Source organism: Mesoplodon densirostris, chromosome 4 (genome assembly GCF_025265405.1).
Source record: "Mesoplodon densirostris isolate mMesDen1 chromosome 4, mMesDen1 primary haplotype, whole genome shotgun sequence".
NCBI classification, from domain to species: domain Eukaryota; kingdom Metazoa; phylum Chordata; class Mammalia; order Artiodactyla; family Ziphiidae; genus Mesoplodon; species Mesoplodon densirostris.
In genome coordinates this window covers 99,554,831-99,573,570 of record NC_082664.1, presented here as the reverse complement: position 1 = coordinate 99,573,570, position 18,740 = coordinate 99,554,831, and the positions used below count along the sequence as shown (strand labels likewise).

The 18,740-nt window shown below is 47.3% G+C and overlaps 1 non-coding gene across 1 annotated transcript; it reads right to left on the bottom strand.

Annotated features, from left to right (window-relative positions):
• Positions 1-17,864: 17,864 nt before the first annotated feature.
• On the bottom strand, positions 17,865-17,969 carry LOC132489713 (U6 spliceosomal RNA). Its single transcript, XR_009532096.1, has one exon. It is a non-coding gene; the product is annotated as a U6 spliceosomal RNA (small nuclear RNA).
• Positions 17,970-18,740: the final 771 nt, after the last annotated feature.

Here is an 18,740-nt window from a genome sequence, read left to right as displayed (position 1 = left end):
GTCTCCAAAGATCTGGGTTTGATCCCCATTTCTACCTTTAGTTTCTATTAAACAAGTCCCTTAACTGTCTCTGGGTGTCAGTTTCCCCATTTTTAAAAACAAGGAGGAAGGTTAAATGATGCCTGAGGCCCCTCCACGTTGAACATCCCGAGGGATGAATTCCAACTCTTCCCTGATGTGAACCCAAAAGCCTGGTGAGGACATCACTGATCGCATTGCAGAGCTGGGCTAGATGTATCCAAATGACCAACCAGGGTCTTCGTTAGGTGTCAGTGTTAGATACACAAAGTACTTTTTTGGAGGATAAAGTTGACAAGTTTAATGGCAGTGGGGTTATGTTGCTCTTCATTTCTGAAGCCAGAGTTGCAAGGCTGTCTGGACCATACACGCAGAGCAGAGAAAGTGCACACTCCCCAATATTCATTGGCCAGGACAGGTTACCAACTCCAGCTTAGGCTGGGGAATCAGTTGGTTGTTAAAACATCCTGATCACTCTAAATTTGTGGATGGAAGCTCAAAGAATGGTTGGGAACCTGGTACTGAATATGATTTAGTCACTTGAAAGATAAAATGTATATTTTGGTTTAAAAAACATTTTTGAAGATTGAGCATCTACCTTGCCCACATCCATGCTCAGGTTTATGGGAAACTCAGAGGTGAACCCAGGTCTATCACATTTCAAATTATATGGTCTTAACCGTGCCTTAGTAGTCTAGTTGGGGCAGGAATTGGATGATGCTCTCAGTGGAGACTTATTTATTATTTTAAATTGTAGTAAAATACATGTGACATGAAATTTTCCATTTTAATCACTTTTAAATGTACAGTTCAGTAGTGTTTAATGCATTCACACTGTTGTGCAAACTGTCTTCAAAACTCTTTTTATCTTGCAAAACTGAAACTCTGTATCCATTAAACAATAAATGCCCATTTCTCCCTTCCTCCCAGCCCCTGGCAACCACATTCTACATTCTGTCTCTGTGAATTTAACTACTCTGGTTACCTCCTGTAAGTGGCATCATACAGTATTTGTCTTTTTGTGACTGGCCCAGTTTCCACACTGCAACAGAGAAGAGAAAAATCTGCAGAGACAAAGGTTGAAGCAAGCACAGTTTTATTTGGCCACTTCTCGAGATCCCTTTTCCACGGGGCTGAATGCCATCAATTCCTCATTCCAGGCAGACAGCATGGGGTAAGGACCATCAAATTAGTTACTTTATAAGATGTGCCATTATTCCTTCCAGGAACACTGGGGTCCATCTTCTCTTTGACATTGCACATTGCCAAAGTTTTCCATTGGTCAGCCTAGATGTCTGGCTTTTTAAGATTCAGTGTTCTGTCTCCATTTTTACCCCATTGACAGATATGCATGAAAATACTAAAGGACAGATGAACATGGTCCAGAGAAGCCAGTATTTCTGGAATAATGATTTAGGGGTATCTGCAGTGGACACTTGATACTCTAGAAATTCTCCTTTATCCCTCTTTCCCATGGCTACTTTGGGAGCTGCCATCCTGGTGCAATGTCACTTTCCCTGTGGCCACAGTGGATTGGTCTAGATTTATCTCCCAAGTTAAGCTGGGCCAGTTTGAGTTCTTTCCCAGAGAATTTCACTGGAGAGGCAGAAAGGACTGACGCTCTCTCTCTCTTTTTTTTTTAAATTTTTTTTTATGTGGACCATTTTTAAAGTCTTTATTGAACTTGTTACAGTATTGCTTCTGTTTTATGTTTTGGTTTTTTGGCCCTAAGGCATGTGGGATCTTAGCTCCCCGACCTACACCCCCACCCACATTGGAAGGGAGATTGAACCCACACGCCCTGTGTTGAAAGGTGAAGTCTCAACCACTGGACCACCAGGGAAGCCCCTGACTCTCTTATTTGAGGCTTGATTGACAAGTGTCCAATCTGCAAGCTATTGGCAGCTTGGTGGATTAAGGGGTAGGGGGGTTGATCTGTAGTGGCCAGAGGGAGAAGAGAAGCCAACATAAGCAAGAAGAGTAGAGGGTATATTTGTCTCCAAGGGCTGCTGTAACAAATTATTACAAACTGTGGAGCTTAAAACAATTGAAATTTATTTTTTCACAGTTGGAGGTTAGAAGTCCAAAACTGAGACGTTGACAGGGCCATACTTCATCCAAAGTTTCTAGAAGAGGATCCTTCCCTTCCTCTCTTCTAGCTTCTGTTGGCAATCCTTGGTGTGTCTTGGCTTGTAGACACATCACTCCAGTATTTCAATCTCTGTCTTCACATGGCATTCTCCACTGTGCGTCTTCACAACGTCTTCTTTCTGTGTCTGTTCTCCATGTCGTCTTATAAGGACACCAGTTATTGGATTAAGGCTCACCTTAACCCAGTGTGACCTCACCTTAATTTTAATTAATCACATCTCAAAGATCTTATTTCCAAATAAGATCACATTCTGAGGTTCCAGGTAGACATGAGCTTTTGGGGACACTACTCAACCCAGTACAGAGTGGGTGGCCTGAGGGCATCTGGAACCTTGATTCCAGTGTGTTCACAAGATCAAAACCAAACTCCACGCTTTGGGTGTTGTCAGACAGGCCCATATTCTGACAATAAATTCTCATTTGTGTTTAAACCTTGTTCAATTTGGGTGACTGTTACATGCAACCAAAAGAATTTTTAATATGCATAAAATAATACAGACCCCCATTGTTACAATTCTATCAGCTGCCACTATAAATAAAGTAATAAGATGTTTTTCTATGGGCCCCAGTAGGGGTGGGCGCCATATTAATCAACTTGAACAAGCACACATAGTGTATCACACAGATACCTGCACGCCCAAACTCAACTCAACCAGCGTAATAGGGGTCATAGGCAGGACAAACCCAGGGTGACACCGGGCTCCTGTTCTGCTTCTCTGTGAGCCTCTTGGCTTTGCACCTCTCCATGTGTCTAAACAACTCCCGGGCTGGAGTCCCTACGTGGTCACAGCACGGCTGAAGCAGGTCCAGGCATCATATTCAGGTACAGAGTTCTGAGGCAGGAAGTGGCCATCTCTCTCTTAGGTCTCTTTATAAGGCCAAGGAGAACTGTCCCAGGAGTCCCCAGCAGGGACAAGTTTCCCACCCCTGGCCTGCCCCTCCCCCAAGTGACTTCCCCCACCCCAGTCCAGAGGCCCTTGACCCAGCCCTGCAAATCCCAGGAAAACTGGGCTGAGGCTCCCCCTGTAAGCACTGGGTCCAAAGGAGATTCTCTTCCTGCTGCTGGGACTCAATGGCTTCCCACAAATTGACATAACAAGGCCTGAGGTATCATTGTGGTGGCTCATTTAGAGCCTCATTTAGATGGAGACTGACCACAAAGAACAGACAGGTTTGGTGGACCTTTGCATGTAACAGCTGCTTACAACCTGATTTTATGGCGTTAAACCAACTGGCCTGATTGGAATCATCGTTTCAGGCCCTTTTGCCCAGCTGAAAAGGCAGTGAATGGGGCTCCCCTGGTGGCACAGTGGTTAAGAATCTGCCTGCAATGCAGGAGACACGGGTTCGAGCCCTGGTCCGGTAGGATCCTACATGCCGCAGAGCAACTAAGCCCGTGCGCCACAACTGCTGAGCCTGCGCTCTAGAGCCTGTGAGCCACAACTACTGAGCCCGTGCGCCATAGAGCCCATGCTCTGCAACAAGAGAAGCCACTGCAGTGAGAAGCCCGTGCACCACAACAAAGAGTATCCCCCGCTCGCCACAACTAGAGAAAGCCCGCGCGCAGCAACGAAGACCCAACGCAGCCAAAAATAAAGAAATAAATAAATGAATTAATTTTTAAAAAAAGGCAGTGAATGAGATTTTTCTGCTGGGGGGCCTACATGGAGGGCACCTGAGAGGATCTGGCCAAGGAAAGCAGCTGTTGAGTCCTTCAGGAGGTTAAGGGGTGCATTGTCTGGGTCCTGGTCCATGGACTTACAGCCGGAAAGTGTGCCTCTTCTTTCATAGGTCTCCTAAAACCGTCTTTCACAAAGCCACTTCCAAAGTTATGCAACCATCAGGAAAGCTGACTGAGCTGTTTTTCATCCTTTATGCGACTGACATCAGAGGCACAGATCAGAACACTGGTGGGATGCTACATTCTGGCACTTCCTGCCAAACTTTGCCTATGACACATGGATGGGTGTTTAGGTGTGATCTAAAAAATCTGGTGGAAAGAGCCCTGCGGCCATACGGTATTTGGGGACCATAAGCTTGCCAGGTGTAGCTGATACTGCTCGCTGCCCACTCGACATGCATTTCTTGCCCACCCCCCTCCCCTCTGGATTCAGAACACGCATCTGTCCTCCTTCACTCAGCTTTGGGTTTCAAGGGGTGTTCATCTGAGCCCCAGCCCAAGGGGAAAATCCTGATAGGTCCAAGTCAATCATGGGTTTCCAAACCCTTTGTTGGTGATGTGTGTGGATACGGGCATATGGCATATTTTGGGCCAAAAAGACTTGAGAGAACATTTGCTGGGGACTCCTGGGGCAGTTATAAAGATGTAAAGGAGAGATGACCCCTTCCTGACTCACACTCCATCCTAGAGATTTCCTGCCCCTCAGGAAAAGAGAAAGAGACTTTTCTATGGATCTCATGGAATCATCCTAACTGCCAATGATATGACCGTCCTGCCCTCAACCCCGCCCCACCAGTTTACATTTAAGGAGCCTGAGGTTCAGACAGGATGAGAGGTATACCCAGTTCACACTGCCACTGAATGAATTCAGAGCCCATGCGAGTCTTGAGGGAACAGGACATGAGAGACAATCACATGATGGAAGAGGAAGGTCAAGGGAGACCTGGATGGCTACTTGGGAGGGCAGGCTGAGTGGTCCCCGAAGGAGAGGATAGCCTGGGGGCACAAGAGTTAGCAGGAGGCATTGCACTGGAAAGACAGAGGGGCAAGGAGGTAAATGGCGCCCTCCAATGTTCGGTTCTGGGAAAACATGGCACCACCAAGGCCGAGCTCTCTGGAGAGCAGCAGAGCTAGCTGGCTGGGATGGCAGACAGGCGGGGAAGGGTTCTTGGGAAGCAGGAAAGCACTAGGGGATGCTGGGGAGTGGGCGGAGTCTGGGTTGCAGTTACCTGCGGATGGGGGATGCAGTACTGGGAGGGGGAGGGGAGTCATGGCCGGGAGGAAGCCAGGCATGGTCAGGAAGATAAAGGCATGCATCAGATTTAAGGAGTGAGACAAGGATGGACTGGGAAAAGGAACAGTGAATTGGAGGCCCAGTTGAGGAAGAGTTGGGCCAGCCAAGAGGTGAAGGCTGGTCACGGGGTGCGTGGAGGCTGCTTGAAATCCCCTCAGTACCCTGAGCAGCTGGGCCTGAGGATGCTGCATGAATCAGTGAGGACCTGGGCAGCTCACAGAGGAGGGTCCCCTTTGCATGTTTAATTTGAAGAGGTCTCATGATCTAGGGATCCAATTCTCCATTTTATAGCCAACTCTGGGGGTGTGGGGGTGGGCAATGGGGCAGGATCCCAGGGGCTCCCCCACGTGGAGATTCCACATATGTACAGACGTGAGCCTGTGCTGAACCCATCCCTTCCCCGACGTGGGAACTCTAGGGAAAGTTGGTGGGGTCTTTGGGCCTAAGAAGGTAGGCTTCCCTTATGATTGAAGCGAAACAAAGAACCTCTGGGCCAGATGGAAACTCAGTTCCTTTTCTGGCATGGCCAAGGGACACCTTTAATTGCAAATTTCAAGACCAGCCCTTGATGGAAATTGCAACGAGGCCAAGGCCGTACGGGAACATTTCTTGATGGAAATGAGCATCTGTTCTCTATAAGAAATGCAAATGATGCTTGATTGTGCCTTCAGAGGGATGTGTTCCGCCCCCAGAACGCTGCCCACAGGCAGGGTAATCTGGTTACCCTTCAAAGTCCTCAGCTCCTACCCACGAGACTGAGGCAGCACAAACCACACTGGACCAGGCAGCGCCCTCTGTTGATGGTCCATCCAAATACTCAGGGTACAGAAGGGGACCAGTGCCTGCTGGGGTCCTACTACGTTCCAGGTTCTGGGCAAGGCGTTACTGTTTCATTTAATGTGGGCAACCCCCCCTGTGGGATCTGCTGCTTTACAGACAAGGAATCCAAAACTCAGAAAATTTATGTAGTTTGCGTGATGTCATATACTATGTGCTGGGACAGAAGCACAGGAAGGACTGACGGTGTGCAAAGCCCCACAGTGTGCTCTAATATTTACTGAGTGCCTAGGTCATGTCTTTAGCAAACGTTCTCTTATTCTGTCTGTCTCTCTCCCTTCCCACTTTCCTGTGAATGGCTGAATAAAGGGGGTCTGCAGAGGCAAGCGGTATTCCTTCATAATGAACACCTCATTTCCTTCCCAAAAGATTAGAGATGTCTTACACAAAGAGCACTACAATAGGACAGGCAAAATGAAATAGAAAAGGGTTAAGACAAAGCAGCCATTCCCTGCAGGAAGATGAGGGATAAGAATTTCTGCATTATCATCACCATCATTAGATTTGATGGCACTGGAGTCAAGAATACTAACCTGTACTTAGCCTGTACTTCACAGGCTCCAAGGAGCTCATGGGACAGCTCAGCACAAGTCCGGGCTCCGGAGTGAGCTCATCTGTGAAATGGGATGATAGGTCCTATCTCAGGGGTTTGCTGCCAGAGTTAATGTGCTCATGTTTTTAAAAGAGCATCTGGCCCATGGTAAGTGCTTAATAAACACTAGCTGTTATTACTTTTCAAGATCTTACAGTTAGCCCTCCTCAGGGTTTGAAAACTCCCTGGAGGTCCTGGGGTGCGGTGTGGTTACTGCTCTTGCTTCTGCAACCAGAGACACCAGAGCTTTTATCTTTTATATACAGCAAGATAGGCTGCCTACAAGATATTTGAAAACTACCTTGGATTATAGGGGTCATATAACCTCTTTGAGCGCCCAGAAACAGTAGGGAATTTTTCTTACTTAGGCAGTGTTATGGGCTGAATTGTATCCCACACCCCAAATTCATATGTTGAAGCTTTAACCCCCAGCATCTCAGAATGTGACCGTATTTGAAGATGAGGTTTTTAAAGAGGTAATTAAGTTAAAATGAAGCTATTAGGGTGGACCCCAATCCAATAGGACTGGTATCCTGGAAGAGACACCAGGGACGACTGTGCACGGGGGTGACTACGTGAAGAAGCAACAAGAAGGAGGCGGTCTGCAAGCCAAGGAGGGAGAACTCAGAGGAAACCAAACTGCCAATGCCTTGATCTTGGACTTGTAGCCTCCAGAACGGTGAGAAATGAATGTCTGTTGCTTCAGCCACCCAGTCTGTGGTATTTTTTCTGTGACAGCCTTAGCACACTAAGACATAGTACATCTTCAATACCTAGAAGATGTCTGGCACGAAGTAGATGCTCAATTAATCCACGCTGAATTGGATGCAACCTCATTTTCCTTTTCTATGAAATGCAAAAGGGCTCCTGTGTTCCAGGACTCGTGACCTCTATAATAGAGACACCCTCCAGGAAAGTGTCTCATGCACATTCAGAGTCTCTGTGCAGATGCTCTGGAAAGTGGGCGCGAGACCCTCGATTGCTCCACTGTCCTGGGTTCTTCTCTACCCCCTACCCTCCCACCTTGGGCATGTTGCCTGGCCGAGGAGAGGAAACCAAGTCTTTCAGGAAAAGTAGACCCTGGTTGTGGCAAGGAAGCCAGAGGGAGTGGCAGGTGGGTCAGGAGGAGAGAGGAAGGGGCCAGTGTGCTCAGAGCGGGTAAATGGGAGCAGAACCTCCAGCTGGCTCTCAGGAGGACGGGCAGATGTCCCTGGCTGGTGCAAAATGCAATCACGCTAAAACAAGGGACTTTGTAGCAGCGGCTCCCCACCTCCCCAGCTTCATCCCACTGGCCACAGTTTGCGGGAGAAGAAATCATGGAGTTGAGGTTACTGCTCTTGATGCTACTCAGGGGTTTTCCTGGAGCTTTGAAGACTCTGTACTCAGAATGTCATTCCCCAGGGACTTCCCTGGTGGCACAGTGGTTGGGAATCCACCTGCCAATGCAGGGGACACGGGTTTGAGCCCTGGTCTTGGAAGATCCCACATGCCACGGAGCAACTAAGCCCGCGTGCCACAACTACTGAAGCCCGCGCCTAGAGCCCGTGCTCCACAACAGGAGAAGCCACAACAATGAGAAGCGTGTGCACCGCAACGAAGAGTAGGCCCCACTCACCACAGCTAGAGAAAGCCCGTGAGCAGCAACGAAGACCCGACGCAGCCAAAAATAAAGAAATAAATAAATTAATTAAAAAAGAAAAGAATGTCATTCCCCAGAGGAAGGTTGTGGGGATGTTGGAGGTCAGGGTGGATTGGATACATAGACCTCTCCTCCCCTTGTTTGTCCTGAGAAAGGGAATGCTTCTGTCTTACAGATGAAACAACCCAGGCTCAGAGACGTTAAGTGACTTGTCTAGGTCACACAGCTAGGAATTTCAACCAAGTCTGGATGAAACCAAAGTCTGGGCATTTTTTTCTGGACACAACACAGCATTGTCTGCTCTCAGACCCACAGGTTTGTATTCTGTTTATCAGGCTCTCCCTTCATGGATAAAAACCACTTATAGAGTGAAGGCAAACCCACTTCCTCCATCCTCATGGTCTGCTCTGGGGCTCCCTGGACTGCCTCATCATGTGGGTTCTAGGCATTGAGCTCCCCGGCCCCAGACAGCAGAGATTCGGAGAAATACAGAACTCATGGGCCACGGGGACTCATCTGTCCACCTGTCCGTGATGGTGAAATGGGGCCACATTTACGCTGATGCCCAAATGACAGAGGCCTCAGGCTGCTTATCTCCCCAAACAAGAGTGTTATCTGCTCTCTTCGCCCCTCCCCATCCAAGTGCCACCGGTCATTTTGGGGAGACTCAAAGGGAGCTTCACTGGGGCCCAGGTTGTCGGGGGCACCGCCAGTCAGTGTCCACCCCTTTTTCCTTTCCTATTCTGGTTTCCACTTGCCCAATCCTTGCAGCTTTCCTGCTGTGAATTATTAATCATGATATGGTTATAAGCACGTTATTACTAATCATGAAAGCGGACCACCTGAAGAGTGAGGTTTGTGCCAATGTCTGTGCCATTGGGGCTCATCCACTGCCTGGAAGGTCCTCGTTCATTGGCAGAATCTCACAATGACTCTCACGGGGATACTTGGAGCTCCCACCTCAAAGGTCTTGTCCAGAGGGCTAGGTGGGCACAGGTGCTCTGCCATTCTCCCATTAACCTCCAACCTCCTGATGGCATCTAGCTACAATCACACTCCCTCCCATGGCTGATCAGTGGATACAAAGAAATCTTAGGGGACACATTGTTATGGTCTACACAGGTCTCCAGAATGATTTTTAATTGCACATTCCTATCAGTACCTCTAAGAATCATGTACCCCTCCAAGATGCAAATCTGTTTATTCATGTGTCACATACACATAGCACTGCATTTATATATAACATGCATTAAAACCATGCACAAAGTACAAATGTACAAGGATGATGTTTCTTCATAAATTAGAAACATTTATGTATTTCTGTGCTATGTCCATGAAAACCATCTGTAAAAGTAGAAATGTAAAGGGAAGATGTAGAATAAATATAAAAAGAAGTTCTTATCTTTTCTTCCCCCACACTCCCCATGCATCTGTTCCCCTCTGCACCCCAGGTGCATGCACCTCATTTTAGAGATTACACTCTGTCCACATCTGCACGCTTACCAGAAGCCCATGTCACATGCACGATTCACTCGAGCTGCTGCTGCTCTCTGTTTTATGCATCAGATCAGAAGTCAGGCTCCAAGAGGCTGAGCCCTTTGGGACCCAGTGAGGAAGTTTGGAGCCTGAGGTTGACTCCTGCTCAAGTTGCTCTAACAAAATAGCTTAGACCAGGTGGCTTAAAGAACAGACATTTATTTCCCTCACTTCTGGAGGCTGCAAGTCCAAGATCAAGGTGCCAGCAGGGCTGGTTTCTGCTGAGGCTTTTCTCCTTGGCTTGTAGACAGCTGCCATCCCACTGTGTCCTCACATGGGCTTTTCTCTGTGGCTGTGCATCCCAGGTGTCTCTCCATCTTATAAGGACACCAGTCAGATTGGATTAGGGCCCCACCATTATGGCCTCATTTAACCTTATTACCTCTTTAAAGACCCCGTCTCCGAATACAGTCACATTCTAAGGTACTGGGGGTCAGGGCTTTGATGTATGAATCTAGGGGCCAGTTCAGTCCACAACAACTCCTAAGCCTGTGTTCTCTGAATCACTAGGTTGCCCTGCTTGACTGGTCTGGGTGTGTGACCTGGGAGCACTCACCCAGAGGGTAAGCTTGCTCTGACCCCCCAGGGGACAGCTCCAGCAGCATCTCCATGCTCCCAGTGGGAGCTCCTTCATGCCCACTTCCAGGATGCTGCTCCACCAGTTCTTCTGCCTGGGATGCCCTTCCCTCTGTTCTCAACAGCCCCCTTCCACCCCACCTCCCCCATCTCCACCTATCAGTGTCCTACCTGTCCTTCCAGCAGACTCAAGTGCTTCTCCTCCATGAAGCCACCCATAGAGAAGCAGGCTGAGTCCTGCACTGGGATGCCCAGCTGAGAGGATGAGGAGAAGGATGGTGTTGAAAGCCAGCTTGCTCCTTGTTTGCCAAACCCTGGGGCTGTTACGCAGTCCATCCTCCTGCGTGGCTTGCTGCACGACAGGCCGATAAATTGAGAGATGACTTGCTGGGGCAAGGAATGGCGACTTTATTTGGAAAGCCAACTGACTGAGAAGATGGCACACTAGTGTCCCAAAGAGCCATCTTCCCTAAGTTAGAATTCAGGCTTCTTTTATACTAAAAGGGGAGGAGGGGAAAAGTCCTGGTTCCAATGAGACTCCGGATGGGAAGGAGGGTTTGTGTTCATTTCCTCCCACCTACAGCCAGTCACAGGTGGGCCTGGTCAGGAGGTTTCCTGGGAGTCAGACAAAGGTATTTTAGCTTAACACGCATTACCTGGGAGGCAGTGGTTCCCAGAGATGGCCTATTATGTATAATTCAAGCTTGTAGGCAACACCCCTGTAATAGAGTACAAAGGTTCTTCCCTATCACAGACCCAGGGTGCTGGGCCTGTCAAGGTGGACTAATTCCAATGTGCACCAAGACTCCTATGGGCTAGGAGGGCCCTGAAACCTTGCAAGAAATGATTTTTCTCTCTTTTTTCATTTCCATAAAATTTTATGGCACCTCTTATACACAGCTGTATCATAGGTGTTTTGCACTTGAATCATCTTCCTGCCTAGGTGAGTTCTGAGCATGCAGGGATTCTATTTGTCTTATCCGTGTCAGTACAGTAAGTCTTTTCCCTGTGTCTAGTCCAGGAAGACCCCTACATACGAACCTTCAAACGGTGAACTTTCAAAGATGCGAACGTGCGTTCCATCAATGTCAGGCATGAGTGACATTGCAGCTCGCCTTCCATCTCCTATTGCTGACGACCCTTCAGCACTACCATCTCCCACCTCCTCCCCCTCCTACAGTCAGCAACTCTTCTCACCTGTTCACTTGATGCCAGCCCCTGGATGCGAGCTATTGTACTGTACTACTGTACCTTTCAAGGTATTGTACTGTAAGATTCAAAGTGTTTATTTTTTGTGTGTGTTTATTTTTTATGTATTATTTGTGTGAAAAGTATTAGAAACCTATTACAGTTCAAGAGCCAATCTTGTTAGTTGGGTACCTAGGCTAACTGTGTTGGATTTATGAACAAATTGGACTTACAAACATGCTCTTGTAATGGAACTTGTTTGTATGTAGGGGATTTACTATACTTTGTCATTCATTTGCTCACCCACTCTATACATATTCTTGAAACTCAATTGTGTTAATTCAATTCAAGTTTGTTGAATGAACGGGTGAGTGAAATGTTTCCTCTGGAGCACGTGTTCTTCCCGTGTCCCGCCTCCCCAATCCTATCTGCTCTTCCAGCTGGTCTCCAGGATTAGACCCCTCCCATAGAGTTGGCCTTAGGTGTGGGCGGGCAGGCATCTTCTGAGGTGAATGAATGGCCATGCCCAGAGGCTCCTCTGGCCTCTTCATGACCCTCAGGTGCAGGCTTTCCCCAAGCTGACCCGCCCTCCTCTAGGAGCACTCCCGTTCCAATGCTCCACCCACCCTTCCCACCTCCTAGGGTAGGCAGTTTGGAGCAGGTGAGCTACATAAAGCCTATACAGTCCCTTGTTCCTTCAGAGGGTGGGCAGAAGCTTGTGGGAGTGGGAGCCACCCCTTAAAGAAAGGAAATAGGCAGAGACGTCTTGGGCTGGGATCCTGGCAAGGAACAGATGCACCTCAGCTATGACTGGGAGTTACTAGGAACTACCCCCAGCTGCTAGCCTTGGGGTGGGGGTCGGGGGTTGGGGGGGATAAAGTGGGGGGAGAGAGAGAGAGAGGGGGGTGGGGAGAGAAGGAGAGAGGAGAATTGCACTCTGAGTTAAGAGAAGTGTGTTAAAGGTCCCCCATCACTCCCACCCTCCTCCCCAAAACCAAACAAAAAACAAACCAATAAGGAAATTGATTTTGTTCAAGCCATTGCAATAGGTAGAGTACCCCAGATCCAAAGAGAGTAGAAAAGTCCCTTAAACTTGTCTAGGAAGGAGCAGACAATTTATCCATGGGGTAATTGTACAGTCGGTGTTGTGATCGGGGGGAGTGTCAGTCAACCAGACAGGAAATGTTCACTTCTGTGTCTAGCTAGTTTCAGGGGGACCAATAGTTTGGGCAATCACTTCTGAGACAAAGAACAGGAGGTTGGAGGGACTGTGTCTGGCCTCATCACAGGTAATTAGGGGGTTGTCTGTGAGTCTTATGAAGAGTCATGGGAGAGAGTGGACCGCAAGTCTTATCTAAGTCACATGGGGAAGTTGGTCCTTTGTGGTAAGGTGTTTCCCAGAATGCAAAAGGATAGGCGGACTTTGGAACACATGGGTTTGGGGGGGTTTCTTCACCATCTTTGTTGGAAGAACAGGGCTCGGGTAAATTTCAAATTGTCAAATTCTCCCAGTGACCTTTCCTGATGGGTGTTATCAGACTAATTTTATAACAGGCGTGGTAAGATTGAATAAGACCCCCTAGATCTCTTCTCAGAAGTGCTGGGAAATCACTCTAACTGGGAAGAAGTAGGGGTGGGAATACGTAGGTCTCAAGACACCAGTGGTCTGAGGGACTCTTTTCTCTCTGTTTCTGAGGAGAGGGTGCTGGTGGGGGGGAAAGTTCTGTGTGGTGTTGGAGATGGGGAGGGGAGGGTGTTATTAGGAGCAGACTATGAAAGAGGGAATTTGCAGAAATGATGGCTTAGGTTGACATATCTGCACATTTGTTTGAATTCTCCATTGACTTCACACTCTGTAGCCTTTTCCCTCATCAGCAAATAATTTTACCAAGAAGTGGAGTGAAATTTCTGTGCAAGAAATCATTTCTTGCCAAAGCAGCTGTAAAAAATTAATAAACAGAAACCTCAATTAAAATAGAGTCAGGAGAGCAGAGGGGAGAGCTCTCAGGCTCTGCGAAGAGGAAAGAACTCACTCTTCTTGCCTGCAGGAGCACAACCAATGAGAGACAGTCACAACTCAGTCAATGAAAAGCCACAGACTGTTTACAGCCCTCCCACTTCCTTTTCCCTCTATAAAAGAGTGCGCCTGGGCTTCCCTGGTGGCGCAGTGGTTGAGAGTCCGCCTGCCGATGCAGGGGACACAGGTTCGTGTCCCGATCCGGGAAGATCCCACGTGCCGCGGAGCGGCTGGGCCCGTGAGCCATGGCCGCTGAGCCTGCGCGTCCGGAGCCTGTGCTCCGCAACGAGAGAGGTCACAACAGTAAGAGGCCCGCGTACTGCAAAAAAAAAAAAAAAAAAAAAAAAAGAGAGCATGGACGTATATTTGTTTATGCAGTGTAGTGTTTATGTGTACCTCAGTTGAAAACTAGGCATTGTGTGGAGCACAGCCACCTGGATTAGGTGATTCTGATTCTATGGGGTTCTTCACCTTTCATGGCCTTTGGGCTATTTTGTATCTCCACAACTGATAGAAATGCAAATAATTCTTTATAGACATGCAACTAAATTCTGCCTGGAGGAGGTTCATTTGACTAGCTCCTCCCCAGTGGAAGAAGCCGCTTTTGTGTTCATTTGTAAATCCATTTCAGTATTCCTCCTCTTTTTTTTTTTTTTTTTTTTTTTGCGGTACGCGGGCCTCTCACCGTTGTGGCCTCTCCCGTTGCGGAGCACAGGCTCCAGACGCGCAGGCTCAGCGGCCATGGCTCATGGACCCAGCCACTCCGCGGCATGCGGGATCTTCCCGGACCGGGGCACCAACCCGTGTCCCCTGCATCGGCAGGCGAATCCTCAACCACTGCGCCACCAGGGAAGCCCATTCCTCCTCTTTTGTAACCTCTTAATTGTTCCCTCGTTAATAACGAATTAAATAAAAATTTTAACGTGTTCATTTTATATATGTAGGAGAGTCATAATTTCATCTTTAAAAAAATATCCTTTAACCATTGAAAGGTACTTGTGATCATTATTAAATAATAAAAACAAGTTACAAATAGTGTATCAAATAGTGTATCTTATATCATTCAAAGAAAAATGGCATGTTTTAATTGACGCACAGAAATAAAAAGTTCAGTGCAGTACACACCAAAATGTAGGAGTGTTTATCTCAGGATGGGTTCATGGATGAATTTAATTGTCTTCATGCTCATCTTATTGCTTAGGCTTAACACGTACTATTGTGAATAAAAGTATGTAAACACCAAAGAAGCATTAATCAAAATCTGGGACACAGCAGCCTTTCTAACCAAATTCCTGTGGGATTCAGATCTCCCCTTCTCCCAATCTGGCAAGTCTAAAGTCAGGAGGTAACTTTTCTGGCATAACCCTGCTTCCCTTCTAGGGGAGGATAAGGTGGCTGACATTTAAGAAGCCCCAAGGAACATTTAGGGCTGGGGCTCCCTGCTGGGCTACATGCCCAGAGGCTCTGGGTTGGTCTGTTGGGTGGGGACATGGGGTAGAGGCTTCTGAAGATAATATTTGAGACGTTTAGGCTGTGCCTATGCAATAAAGAAAATCTGAGGAAACTACTGGTTTGTATAGAGTGGCTTTGAATGATTAGGATTGAAAAATACCGAGGGATTGATCATTTATGCCTGAATCTCTGGTGGCTAGGGTACCAGATAGTCTCAGAAAGTGCTGCTGTTAGAGGGAGCTGTGGATGGTTTGAGCTGAGGAAGGGTTCAAGGTTAACACTCCCCACCCCCTTCCCCAGTCCCACAGGAAGAAGCTGGTGGGCAGATCTGCATGGGGTGGGCAGTCTCCTTGTAGCTGCTGGGTGAGGTCGCCGGAAGCCACCACGAGGTGCTATCTCAGCCCAGGGGACACAGCTACTCTGAGTCCCTTTGCTGGAGAGGGGTGGGGTAGGGAGGAAAGTTGTCCCCCGAAAAGCTGCTCTCCCCTCGGAGAACCAGGAATTCCCTGGGCAGTCTCTAGCAGGAGTGAAATGTAGATCCTTTGCACTTCAACTCCTGTTCTATTTTCAGACTGATTCATATCTAAAACATGAAACAAATGATGGAAGGCATGGAGCACTGTCTGACACTTGCTGAACGCGCGTTACTTTCTTCCCTCCCTCCTTCTCTTCTTCATCAGAGGCTGCGGGGCCAGACTGTAGGCGCTGACTCTCAGACTGTCCTGTCTGAAGGGCTGTTTTCTGCAGGTAATTACAGAGGCGGCGGGTCCCTGGGCTGATTCTGCTCGAGGGAAGGAACCTGGCTTCCTGCCGCGCTGTCCACGCCGCCTTTGGAGCTCAGGACGCCACGAGCCCGCCCTCTGGCGGCGACAGCCCCGCATGTTCTCAAGCGGCCAAGGCTCCGCCCCGCCGGGGCTTCACTGCAAAACTTCCTTCCTGACGCCTGGTCACTGTCACCGCACAGTGGACACCCGTCCCGCTTTGGACCGAATTACTCGGCAGGACTGCAAGGTGACTTGCTAACGCCATCAGACAAGAAAGGAGAGCATGTGAAGCTGGAGAGGGAGGGGAGAAGCATTTGCAAATTCCTTAAAATACAAGTGGTACCTCTCCCCCATTCCTCAAAATTTTGTTACGAAAAGTTTTAAAGATACCTAAAAGTTCAAAGAATTTTACAGTGAACAGACATATCTATCACCCAGATTCGTCCATTAACATTTTATTCGACTTGTTTCATCACATACCTACCCATCACCCACCCTCTCTCTCCACCCATCAGAACAGCTTATTTTTCGGATGCATTTCAAAGTAGGTTGCAGACACTTCCCTCTAAACATCTCAGCCCTCAGTTTTTAAAGAAACACATGGAAGAGGTTGATAATATTTATTTTCCTGCGCAGTACATTTCTATTTTCATGTTTTGTTCTTATAACCCTGTGAATGAGTTATTTGTTCATTAAACTGAGATATAATTGACGTATAACATTATTTTAGTTTCAGGTGCACAACATTATGCTTTGGCATTTGTGTATTTGTATATATTGTGGAATAATCACCATCCTAAGTCTAGTTATCATCCATTACCACACGTAGTGGTAACTTTTTTTTTTCTTGTGATGAGAACTTTTGAGATCTATTCTGGTAGCAACTTTCAAATATACAATGAGGTAGGAAGTTTTAATCCCATTTTACAGGTGTGGAAACTGAGGGTCAAGATGGGTGAGTAATTTGATGGAGCTGTGATTCAATCTGTGTCTTTCACAGCAGATGTCCTCCCCTCCCTAATTTTGATGGCTTCACATTTTACTTGGAATAAAAGCAGAACTTCTCATGCACACGGCCATCCAGGACCCTGCACTGTCTGTCCCCTCCCTCCCTCACCAAAGCAGTCCAGTCTGCTTGGAGATGCATTCCCAGACCACCCTGTCTGAAGTTACCTCCCCTAGGGATGTTTTATTATCATCATATTTTATTTCTTTCTTAACACGTTTCACAATTAGGAATTACCTTGTTTTTACATTTGTTTGCTCATTATCTGATTCTCCGAGGAATGTAAGGATCTCCAGTACCTAGAACTGGGCCCAGAATGAGTCAGCGCTGAAGGAATATATTCATTAAGTGGATGACTGTAGAATTCTGCTCGGCTCACTTAGTTGCTAAGTCTCTAAGATATGAGATCTTGGGACATTAGGGTGTCAGGTCTACAAGCACTGTTGCCATCTTGCTTCTGGTCTGAAGAAAGAGCTAGCCCAGGGAAGGGTAGACCCGAGCAGGAGGCCTGACTGGACCTCCTGGTCCCCACTGTCCTTCAGGACTTGCAGTTTTGTGAGAGTATTTTCAGTTATTTGCAGCTGAAGTCATCCTTTGCCGTTAGCTGACCACTTACCATGTACCCTCACTTTGCTTAGCATTTTAGAAATAGTATTTCTAGGCTTTGTAACATTGGAGGCTGGCATTAGCCCCAAGGGTTCCCTTGTGACAATTAGTAGCAGAGACCCCCTCTGAGCAGACGTAGCCGTGGGTCCCACTCACCTCCGCCCAGGATGTCCCTGGTGAAGGCGCAGCCTGAACCCCATTACAAGGTAGCATAGGTGCCATTGCTCCCGTTTTGCAGTGAGGAGACCCAGGCCCAGAGCAGAAGTGACTTGCCCAACGTCACATGGTTTAGCCACAGGCAGAGCTGGGAATCAAACCATGTCTTTCAAAAGCTCATACCAACTTTTAAAAACAATGTTTAGTTTTGACTTTAAATGACACATTTGAATAGAATGAAATAAAACCAAAAAATAAACATTTAAAATTGAGCTGTGTTGGTGGATTCTTTCCTCAGGCAAAGCCTACGGAAATGTTTTCAGTATTTTTTTTTTTGGCTTCGACAATAGACAAAATATGGAATGTGTCATAGATGTGCGTGTCACTCTTGCACAGGGGCCGTGATGATGTTCCTTGTATAGTTCCAATTTTAGTATATGTGTGGCTGAAGCAAACACAGTATGGGCTTTTTTAAAAAGGCTTATTGAGATATAAGTCACACACCATACAGCTTACTCATTCCAAGGGTACAATTCAATGGCTTTTGGTATATACACAGAGTTGTGCAACCACCACCATAGTGAATTTTAGAATTTTAGAATTTCATCACTCCAAAAATAAACTTTGTACCACTTAGCCCAGTCTTCCCTCCCCCTGGTCCCTGGCAACCACTAATCTGCTGTCTCTACAGAGTTGCCTGCTCTTGACATTTCACGTAAATGGGGTCACACACCACGTGGTCCTTTGTGACTGGCATCCTTCACATAGCATAAGGATGTCAAGTTCATCTATGTGTAGCTTGTACCCATACTTCATTCCTTATCATGGCTGAATAATATTCTACTGTATGGGTATATCACATCTTATCTATTCATTCACTGGTTAGTGGGCATTTTGTGTGTTTCCACTCTTTTGGCTGTTATGAATAATGTTGCTATGAACATTCATGCCCAAGTTTCTGTACGGACATATGTTTTCATTTCTCTTGGGTACATACCTAGGAGTGAAATTGTTGGATCATATGATAAATCTGTGTTTAATCATCTCAGGAACGTCCAGATGGTTTTCCAAAGTGGCTTCACCTTTGTATGTTCTCACCAGCAGTGTCTCAGGGTTCCAGTTTCTCCACATCCTCACCAACATTTGTTACTATCTGACTTTTTGGGGGGTTTTGTTTGTTTGTTTGTTTGTTTGTGTTTTTTTTGGCTGCGCCGTGCTGCTGGCAGG